The sequence below is a fragment of the Delphinapterus leucas genome, chromosome 15 (assembly GCF_059928025.1).
Source record: "Delphinapterus leucas isolate spDelLeu-1000000601 "Yukka" chromosome 15, BTC_Dleu_Yukka2, whole genome shotgun sequence".
NCBI classification, from domain to species: Eukaryota; Metazoa; Chordata; class Mammalia; order Artiodactyla; family Monodontidae; genus Delphinapterus; species Delphinapterus leucas.
The window spans coordinates 79,882,188-79,892,585 of NC_143143.1; positions in this window are offsets into that span (position 1 = coordinate 79,882,188).

The window sequence follows — 10,398 nt, forward strand, 5'->3', positions numbered from 1 at the left end:
ATTTTTCTTCCCCTCACAGATATTGTAGGAGGAGAAAGATAAGAAACCAGAAAACAAATTAATAAACAAGACCATTTCAGATCCATAAGGAAAATAAATAAAGTACTGAGGGCCTGGGTAGCAGTGGTGCTCATTTACTTTGGGTGCTGCAGGAAGGCCACTTTGAGAGGTGACAACTGAGACATGAAAGATTGAGCGAGCTAGTCCTGAAATGAATGAGAAAAGGATTTCAGACAGGGACAGCAAGTGAAAAGGCCCTGAGGCAAGTAAGAGTTGGAGTGTTGAGGGAAACTGAAAGGACAGTGTTGCTGAAACTCCGTGATCTCGGGGCCAGATAAGTTTGAATGTTTAGCACAGACCCAGCTGTGCAGGCTCTGATGTTGAGTTTAGGTTATTCTAAGTTCATTGTGGGGGGTTTATGTAGAGGAATGGCACGATCCATCTGGCATTTCTAAAGATGACTCTAGCTGCTACCTGCACAGAATGGATCACAGACGTATGTGTGTGGAAATGTGCATTTCTTTCCTTACCAGGAAGCTCCTGGAAGAGCACAGACACGGAGCCTGCACATATTAAGCCCTCAACAAAAACTTTGTGAAATTAATGCATAAATTAAACCATTAAAACAGCACAACTTGTTCTTTATCCCTTGACAGCAAGGCTTTTTATATCCAGGTTCCTGAAGCAGGTCAACTTATACCATAAAATTCAAAAATTACAGCTTATAGCATAAAGTGACCTCCCATTATATAATGTGGCAAAACAAGCAAATTAATACCAGAGGTAATAAATGTCCAGGCGCTAATACAGCTTAAGTATAAAATATGTTCCCGTCGCTTTGGGAGTAAGGATTCAAAATGAGGGTGACATTACCCAGCACCATCTAAACGGAGCACCTGATTTCTAAACCCAACTGGAGTAGGTGCAACGCATTGGAATAGTTTCCATTCTTCCTCATCATTCGATCAGCAGGTAGTTTTGAGTGCCTACAGTGAACAGGCACTGGGCCAGGAACTGGGATCCAGAAATGAGCAAGTCGGAGAAGGTCTCTGCCCCTCGTGGCGTTTATGAGCCATTGGGTAACAATGGAGGGAGCTAGAGCCAATAAACAGAGGCAAGAATGTCAGTGCTGAAGTGCTCAGAATACAGGGCCATGGGATAGGGGAGGGGAAGGCTAATTAAATGGGTGGGCAGGGAAGGCCTTTCTGAGGAAGTGACCTTTTTGCAGAGATCTAAGAAATGAGAAGCAACCGATCTTCCCTTGAGTCAAGGAATAAGAATGGCAGGCAGAAGGCATGGCATACGCAAAACTCCTGAGGTGAGAAAAAGCTTGGTACGTCCAAAGCATGATCTAGCACAGGAGTTGGCAAACTTGTTTTGTCACAAGACCACATAGTAAATATCGGAGGCTTTGTCCATGCAGTATTTATCACAGCTACTAAATTCTGCCATTCCAAAGCAAAAGCAGCACATAAATGAGTAGGTGTGGCTGAGTTCCAATAAAACTTTATTTATAAAAACAGGTGGAGGGCCGGATTTTGCCAGCCCCTGGTCTAGTAGGATAATGTCTTAGGTGGGGGTCCCAGGAGCAGATCCCAAGCAATTTCTTAGGAACAGGCTCTCAGATGAACCCAGTGAGGGAGTGGAGAAGCAGGACAGGGAAGGGAGAAAAGCCAGACACGGGTGTGAGCTCAGGCAAAGCCCCAGCCTTAGCCTGATCCCACGGGGAGCTCTAGGGTGTGTTTTCTACCTCTGAGTTTGAGCCTCCTGGAGACAAGGGCTGGGCTCCGGTACACCTGCCTCAGTCAGTCATTGGTGAAGAGCCGTCCCAGGGGGCATAAGCTCTCAGGCACTGGAGGTGCTCAGCACATGCAGGCAGAGCAGCTCCAGTAGCTATGGGCCGTCCTCGGAAGAGAGTTGCGTGTGCCTCTGTCAGCAGGAGAAAGACGCAGAAACCAGGAGTGGGGCACAGGACATGGTATAAGGGCATCTCTACAGCGCGCCCTCTACAGATGGGTTTCACTGTGGCCAGGTTCTTACCTGATCTGAACGCGGGGATGAGGCCCCAGCAAAGCCGCATCGTTACGCAGGCAAGTGACGCAAATCGCGTTCCTCAACGCAGGAGTGCTTCCTCCGTATGTGAAGAGCAGTGCACGCCTCGACCGGTTAGCCAGTTTGCATTTATTCCTTCTAATCTCCAGCCTGAGATGTGCAACTAGAAGATGCATGGTCTTGGGCATCAGAACTGGGCTCTAATCCCAGCTCTGTCACTCATTAGTTGTGTCACCCTCAGCAGGTTACAGACCTTTCTGAGGTCCAGTCCGTAAATAGGGATTGAGCATTCTCTATTCCAGGGGCTTATCGTCAACCTCAGTTTCCTCGTCAAAATAAATGGGGATGATACCTCCACTAAAGGCCTTTGGTGAGGGTTAAATGAGAAAAAGAGAAGGAAGCTCCTAGCACAATGCACACAGTAACGCTCAATCAATGCCTCTTTCGCATCGGTTGCATGGGAAGACTGCTCACCTGTGTCTCTGATCACTTTCAAAAGCCTGGTCAGTGTAAACGTGCGCCATTTTGGTTCCTGCTTAGATGAGTAACAGACTCCCGTAGGCCTTTTGCCCTGGTCCCTGGACAGGTCTTTCCCAGAACTGACCCTGGGCCTTACCTAATAGCCATAATGATCTCACTCACTTGTTCAGTCAACAAATATCAAGCACGTGGGAGCCCTGAAGACCCAGACTTTAATAAGGATGACATTTAACACTGAATGAGCATGCTACCAGTGTTTTCTCCATATATCCTCCCCTAATCCTTGGAAGTAGGGTCCGTTACGGATCCCCATTTTGTAGAGGAAAAAGCTGAGCCTCGTAAAGGCTGAGGAAGTGGCCCATGATCATACAGTTAGGAAGCAGCAGGGCCAGATTCGAATGCACATTTACCAGCCTCCACCATCTCTGCAAGAACACATGGACTGTTCTGATCCTCAAAGAGAGCAAGGACCAACGTTTACTGAATGCTTACTATGTCCAAGGCACTCTTTAAACCCTTTATAGATGCCATCTCATTTCGTCCTTCCTGCCCTCACAACAGATGTGTCCCTGGAATCAACCCCATTTTGAATTACCCGAAGTGCACGGAAATTAAATGACTTGACCCCCACTATATAGCCTTGGCTTAGTGGAGCTTAGATTTAAAGCCTTGATCTGCTTGGTTCTAGGGCCTGGGAAGCAGACTTATAATTTTTTTTAATTCCAAAATAAAAAAGGCAGAAATAAAATAATATGAATGAACATATATTGAGAACTTGCCATGGGCCAAATACTGGGCTTAGCACTTCTCTTTGTGGCTTATGTAAGCTTTACCACTCTGCAGAGGAGGTGATATTCTTACGCCCCGTTTACGGATGAAGAAATGGAGATGTAGCAAAGGTGAAGTCACTCATCCAGGGGCAAAATTCATTTGCAGATTGCCATGCCTCCCATCAAACAGACACGATGAGCCCTGTTCCCTTCTGAAGAAGGTTTTCCTAAGCAACTGTCCCGTAATCTGGGTTCGTGAAGAATGAATAGGAGTTAATGCCCCCCAGCTCCATATGAGGCAAAAGGCACCTGAGGGCAGAGTCATGATGAGTTAGGGGTGAAAGGAGGTGGTAAAAGGAAAGCAAACGTGGCTGGCAGGCCCCTGGCCTCTGGGTCAAGTTCCTGACTGAATGCCCTGGGCAGGGGCTTTCTGCTTCTTCTTCTTCCACTTCTTCCTTCGTTCGTAAGAGCTTTGCCGCCTCCGACAACATGAAATGTGTAGCTTGGGCTTGTTGAGAATGGAGCGTGTCTGTTAAGTGTTGCTTCTTGGCTGTCGGACTGCCACCTCCATCTTAGTCATGCATGCCCATCTTTTTCAATCTAATGAACTCCAACCATCAGTGCAACTTAAGTTCGGCTGTCTGTTCGTGCATAGTTAATATTAAAAATGTACTAACAGTGTGGCTGAGAAATCAAATTATGCACATAAATATGCTGGCATAGCAGAGGCGGCGGCAGAAGCTGAAGTTAGCAACACTGATGCCAGTTCACATTTGCAAATCTCCCGTCAATCTGTCATTAAACATGTTATCAAATGATGATAAGTGTATGCTTCTTGCTTGCATTGGTGAGCTGAGTCCCGATGTTGATGCGCGTTAACGGGATAATATGCATTAACATAGTTGTGCATGGATGAACACAAAACATTTTTTATCTGTCTCAGTTTGTTTCCCCCTGTGGCCCCCAAGTAAGTGTTCTGTGTTATCAAATTGCCAAAAAAAATGTGGGAAAACATATTACTTTTAATTAGCAAACCTTGCTGTTGGTGGGGTATTTTTTTTTCCCCTTAACACCCACCTCCCCTTAATTCCTGTGAGTTGGCAATAAAAGAGAGACAGAGAGAAAGACAGAGAGAGGGAGAGAGGGAGAGAGAGAGGAGCTTCACTGTCTTCTTTCAGTAAAACGATTAATGTCAGAAACTCAGAAGCCGGCAATTATGCTCTGTCTTAATGCACTGGCCTTTCATCTGGGGCCCTCGCTCTTGACAGGCCCGATCGTTTCAGTTCAGTGATATGAAAGGCAGCAGAGGAAATGATCGGAGACATCCCGGGTCCGTCACAAGGGCCGGTGCTGACATGCGGTCCTGGCTCTATATCCTGACTCCGTTCAACGGAGTCCTGGGGGAGGGAGACAGATGGTGGCCCCGGGCGTTGCCCAGACTTATGAGTGTCACCGTGTGGAGTGGGGGAGATGAGCTACAACCGTTTTTCCAAACTTGGGAACTGAGAAAACATGCAAGCGCCCACAAAGTGAGAAATACTCTATGAAAAAGCCAAAAGATGCCCTTTTTCCTGATTACTGGGCATCTACTCAATCACAAGAATAAATGCAAATGTAGACATTCATTTCATGCAGCAATGTTCAGTTAGAAGTCCATTATCTTGATGATCCAGGATACAACTGGATTAATTTTTTATTGAAATGAAAATAAAATTTAGAAATTCTTGAGTAAACGCTTCAACCATCATGGCCCAAACACTGGGCCAGTTTCATATTTAAGAAATGGTGCTGGTGTCCAGGTTTCTTTGTGATGTTCTGAAACAGTACGACTTTGTTCTTTCACAGGAGATCTGCTAGCACACCTTTGAGATTTGATTAATTCATTCATTCAACACCGATGTATTAGATGCCTACTACATGCAGAGGGGCCATAGACCCAGCGAGCCACACGGACAGGATCCCTGCCCTCACGAAGCCTGAGGTGTTTGGGGAAAACATATATTTTTAAAGAAATTTTTAAAGAAATCACAAATTTCCATTGTGAAAAGTGTAAGTGGAGGAATACGGGGCGCGATAATCGTAGCATTTACTTCTCAAGCCTAGTGGAAAGCGTTCTTTGCCATTAATAATGCCAGAAGGTTACTGTGTTTGGCCTTCCTGGATTCTTGTTTACATGTTTACATGTGTTTTAAAATTAACATTGACTTCTTGCCATTTGGTTTGTTCCTAAGTGGGGTAAGTGGCTTATTAATGATTAGAATTATTGTTGCTGTTATGAATGCGCTAATTAAAAGAAAATTCTGTCATGCGGCTTTGTGAGGCAAGGACGAAACTTTACAGTTGGAGACGTCAGGACTGGAAGGGCAGGGAAGCAAGTGTGAAAGAAGAAAAAAGACAGAATTCAGGATAAGGGAAAGAGTTCTCAAGATTCCTACCATCCTCCGTTGTAGATGACCTCTCAGGGCATTTTCCCTAGTCAGGACAGGAAGAAAACCCACCTGTTTTTTGAATGGAGTTGTTCCCTTTTTATCATCTGTGTCTTAGGGTAGAAATAGCCGCTTTTCTCAGGCTTGAGCCCCGAGGGCATCTTGTTTTCCACGAGTTCATTCAGATATGTAACACTTCTGAATTGATGGTCAGGTGCCAGACCCTGGGCTAGACACTGAGGATGCTAATATGACGATACACCGTCCTTCCCTTGAGGGAAGCATGACAGAGGGGGCAAGGAGAAGAAACAAATGCGCAGTTTCAGTGCCCGGGCATGAGCGCCATGATGGGGGCCACAGGCTCTCACGAGAGGGGCGCTTAGCCTTGTCGGTAGTAAGAACAAATTACTTCTTTATGTCATTAATAGGCATTTATTCAGCGTACTCAATATAGTGAACTTTGTCAAAGAGACCAAACTAGATGTAATAGTAATAAGAGCTTATATATATATATATATATATATATATATATATAGAGAGAGAGAGAGAGAGAGAGAGAGAGAGAGAGAAATTATGTGGCAGTTTTCCAGTTGTCCATTTTAACTGTCTGTTCTTGAATTGTCTAAATTCTTCCTGGTCTTCCTCACTTGACCCTGAGCTCCCCCAATACAGACACCGTGTATACCAAACACAACTCAGGGTCTGGACCACCATGGGTGGGCATTGCATGTGTGTTGACTTTCTTTCCAAGAATAATAGTTCAGATGTTGGAGATTAAAGGGTGATAGCAATACAAGAGCAATATACATAGAGTGTGTACCCTAAGAGCTGTCATGGATTCAGAAGAATGAAACTGAGCCCATGCCTCTCACAGAGTGAGCAGCTATTACTTATCTGTTGAATATCCCCAGAAGAGATGATGTTATTTGATTGTCTAAAAGGTTAGTTAACTTGATTTGAGACTGAGATTGGCAAGAAGCTTGGGAAATACTAGAGTTACTATGCCAGCGTGGTGGTATTTGGATTTCTTTCCCTTCTAAAATTATCTCTATGTGCTAATGTCACTTTGACAACAAAGACAATTCATAGGAGTTGAAAGTAGAAGTCTTTTTTTTTTTTTTTTTTTGTGGTACGCGGGCCTCTCACTGTTGTGGCCTCTCCCGTTGCGGAGCACAGGCTCCGGACGCTCAGGCTCAGCGGCCATGGCTCACGGGCCCAGCCACTCCGCGGCATGTGGGATCTTCCCGGACCGGGGCATGAACCCGCGTCCCCTGCATCGGCAGGCGGACTCTCAACCACTGCGCCACCAGGGAAGCCCAGAAGTCATTTTTTAAAAGTCAATATTTTTCTTATTTTACCTGAATTACTCAGCTTAAACCTTTAAAACTTTTAATGACTTCCAGGTTTTTTTTTTTCCTCCGAGTGTTTCAAAATGGAAAATCTTTATATTCTATGAAAAGATCTTTCAAATCTTCTCCCATCATTTGTTAGAGCAGCTTGCAATCTTTTAACTTCAAGCTTATTTTTGGTCATCGTAAAATTCCCCTCAGCCATTACCAGGAGACTGGCTATTGGAAACTGTTGGGTCTTAAACATGGTGTAAAAGGCTGGCTTTCGACAGATTTGTAGACTTTTCCCAATGTCAAAGCAAGTTACTGGTCAATAAGTTTTAGATTGGTGTTAAAATTTCTGTTAATAGGAAACTGTTTTTCTCACATTCGTTTTTTTTTTTTTTCCAATGTCTTGGAGAATGAATACACGTGAATACCCTTTAATTTCCAATGTCTTGGAGAATGAATAGTCTTGGGAGCTCATCAACAGTGATCAACAGGGTCACTAATCCATTTATTGGATATATTTATTAGGTGCTTCTGTTGTCACACACTGTAGCATCTTCTGGAATTGTGTTGAACAAGACAACATCTCTACTTTCAAGAAACTGACATTCTAGTGTATGAAGACAGATCATAAACAAATAAAAATATGATATGTCAGAGGCTGATAAGTACTAAGAAAAGGAAAGGGGGACCAATGGGTGCTATTTTAGACAGGTTGTTTAGGAAGGGCTTGTCTAATAAGGGACAACTGAGCTGAGAGCTGAATAAATTGAAGGAGGAAGCCTGTGGATATCTGGGGAGTTGGAACAAGTCAGTTTATAACAATCATGGCAACTGGTTAAGTCATCAGAGGAACAATACCATGATCAAAGAATCACTGAAAACTGAAACAACTGAAACTTTTGCAATGGGTAATGAAGACCGTTAATTACAACCAGGGAATCAAAAAACAATGAAATTTAAGAATTTTCTACATTGCTATTTTTCAATTATAACTTTCCTTTATATCTTCTAAAATTACACAGGAGTTACCAAATGGACTGAGAGAAAGGTGCAGCTTTTTTAAACTTGAGGATTCATTGCCAATGTTTTAAAATGAGAGACATTTACTTAAAAATCCGGATTTTCAGCTTCTCTTGAAAAGTTGTCAGTGGTGATCCCACATTCCCACATGAAATCAGTTGGAGCAAAGGAACAATATTCCCTTCAGACAGGATATGCTCCCTTCAGCTTACTTTAATCCCCACTACTTCCTACTGCCTCACACCAATTCATTTATATTTTTGCATTGATTTATATTTTTTATTTAGTCTCTATAGGCATTTAAGTTTGTGACCACAATTTTACAGATACATACTCCTTACACTTACCTGCTCATTTTGGTAGATTTGTGATTATTCAGACATTAACTTACATCTATGACTACGTTAAAAAGTCCTCTAAACCAAGAGCTAAGCTGTTTGTTTATTTAACAAGCGTTTATAAAAGGTGGACTTGTGAAATGTAGTATGCTAGAAAGCAGAAGTTAAGAGTTAAAAGACGCAGATCTTCTCATGGAGTCCACTGTCTCATGGGGAATAAAAATATAATAATGATAATATACTCCATAACTTTAAAGTGCTTTTAATAAAGCACTCTGAGATCTGTTACTTCGTTTGGTCTCTCCAGCCACCTAGGAGAGAGGAAACACAGGTATGGTCGGTTTATCATTGGTATATGCAGAAAGACAGGTACAGAGAGGGAATGTGTGTGTTCAAGATGACCCAGGCACCGTGTCAAAGCCAAGACTAGAGCTGGAATCGATGTGCACTCTCAGAAGGTCCTATTTTGCTCATTGTAATCTCCAGAGGGCTACCTTTTGTCACTTGGCTCACTGATTGTTTGTGTAAATAAGGTTTATTGGAACACAGCCATGCCATTTGTTTAGATACTGTCTGTGGCTTCTTTCCTGTTCTAATGGTAGAGTTGAGTGGCTGTGACAGAGACTGTATGGCCCACAAAACCTAAAGTGTTGACTGTCTGGTCCTCTACAGAGAAAGTTTGCCCTATGTGGTTGATGCTTGGAGGAGGGAGGCTGGGGGGATGGAGGGAAGCTACATGGCCATGTCCCCCTAAGAACTAGAGAATTGAAGGAAAGGCCACCAATTCATGGTGGGGAAAGCTGGCTACCCTCAGCACACCAGTCAGAAAATTGAAGGTTCGATCAGGATTCTCAGTTGTGCATCACAGAATCTACACCAGCTAACAGAAAAGAAATTGATTAAATATTATCATATGGCCCATGGAATCACCCAGAGGTCTAGAGAATCAGATTTGAAAGCCACACATCCAGGACCCATGCCCAGATTAAAGCCAGGACTGTGGCGTGGAGACACCCCTGCACCAGCAACATAAACAGACCCCCATCTCACATCTCCTGTGCAGAACACTTGCTTTCCCCTTAGAAGCTCTGAGACAGCTTTTGCCTCTGAAGTGCAGGTGGTTTTTACCTTGTCAGCCTAGAGGCTGCCCTGCACCTGCTTCCTCATGATGTACCTTCTGCCTCAGAGCCTTGCATCATTGTGTCTGATGGGCGGACCCTGAGCCCTGTGCCTGCATATTAACTGCAAGAAAGGCTGGGCAGGCACGTTTCTGATTTCTGCTTTGAGGAATGCCCTTCCTTCCAACCAAGTTATGGAGGTGTTGACACTGTGGCCCAGACTATGTTATTAATTTTTTAGGAGATAAATATATGTCACAGATATATGGTCAATATAGCATTTTTTAAGAAAACAAAAAGGTTCAGAATTTTGTCTGGGTGCATCCAAATTGCCCATAGGAAAGGATGTCTCGGCCACTGCACGTGGAATGTCTGGCCTCTAAGTGGAAAAGGTCTCATATGTAATAACGTTAATAGCATAATAATAAATACTAGTACTGAGGGTTTTGGTGCATTCGTCTATGAGGCAAGCATGATTGTGGTTCACATGTTATGGATGAGAAAACTGAAGCACCGTGGGCTGCTAGTCTGCACTTGTAGGTGATGCAGGAGGATTTTGTCTGCAGTGGTCTGTGTCTTAAACCTCCACACTGGCAGTGAGGGGGGTTTCGACCATTAATTTGGGATGATTCTGAATCCAGGTGCAAGGCAATTGTAACAGCTTCGCCAGCCTCTCATGAACCCTTTCTGAAGTCCATTGGAATTCCATCCCCTGGCCAGTAAAAGCCACTTTCTGACTGTCATTTGCTTTCCCACACTGTATGTGTACTAAAAGTATGTACATTACCCAGAATAGTACCTGACAACTCACTGAGGATTTACATTATGTCAGGTTCCCCTGCATTCGTTCATTT